This window comes from Pyxicephalus adspersus, chromosome 12, assembly GCF_032062135.1.
Source record: "Pyxicephalus adspersus chromosome 12, UCB_Pads_2.0, whole genome shotgun sequence".
NCBI lineage: Eukaryota > Metazoa > Chordata > Amphibia > Anura > Pyxicephalidae > Pyxicephalus > Pyxicephalus adspersus.
Genome location: NC_092869.1, coordinates 48,737,078 through 48,737,803, shown reverse-complemented (window position 1 = coordinate 48,737,803; position 726 = coordinate 48,737,078). Strand labels below are relative to the sequence as shown.

At 46.0% G+C, this 726-nt stretch overlaps 1 long non-coding RNA gene across 2 annotated transcripts in view; it reads left to right on the top strand.

Moving 5' to 3' along the window:
* Positions 1–6: 6 nt before the first annotated feature.
* LOC140342325 (uncharacterized) overlaps positions 7–726 on the top strand; it is a 3,231-nt gene continuing 2,511 nt past the window's right edge. The window contains exon 1 of one of the 2 annotated variants that reach the window (XR_011923038.1): positions 7–146. This is a non-coding gene — a long non-coding RNA (uncharacterized lncRNA). Of the gene's footprint in view, positions 160–726 lie in introns of both variants that reach the window. The other variant, XR_011923039.1, reaches the window with a different exon arrangement.

The window sequence follows — 726 nt, the reverse complement described above, 5'->3', positions numbered from 1 at the left end:
TGCTGAGCCGCCATGTTCCATCATCATCATCATATTCCCATCCTCGGTGCAGACTTCCTGAGATTCGGATCATGATGGTTCAGCAAAGTTCTCACCTTCTGGTCTCTGGCAATCGATATTCCATGGGGTTGAAGTGCTTATACTGGGTGAATATACTGGGTGAATATACTGGGTGAATATATGGGGGGAGGGGGGGAGCGGCAGAGCCTTCCCCACGTTACTGCGCGGTATATAGAACATATGTGTGGTGCTATTAGCAGGGACATTGGAAGCACGTTTGGGGATATTGGCCACATTAGCTCCCTATTCTATGATTTGGGTGTCACATGGACTGATGGTGACGCTGCCGATATTTCGGAGCCTTGTATATAAATGGGGTGAAATATGGGAACCTGCATCAGACTTTGTGTAAAGGAGAGTTGATGGGTCAATAGAACTTCCAGTCATTCGATTTTATTATCCAACACGTTTCTGGATTCTTCCTCAGGTAATTGGATCATTATAATCGGGTCACGTATAGCAGATGATGGAATTGTAGTGAAATTGCTTGGACCCATGATTCCAGTGAAAGTTCCCAAACCTCTGTCTGGGTGCGCCGATTCCCCTTCATAGATATTTCCCGTTCCTCGTTCTGTATCGGCGCACAAAGCTTCGGAATCAATCGTTATTATTGGATGAAATTGCTGCGTTCTCTGCCTGGAAACTGTCATTGGTCACAAATCGCTC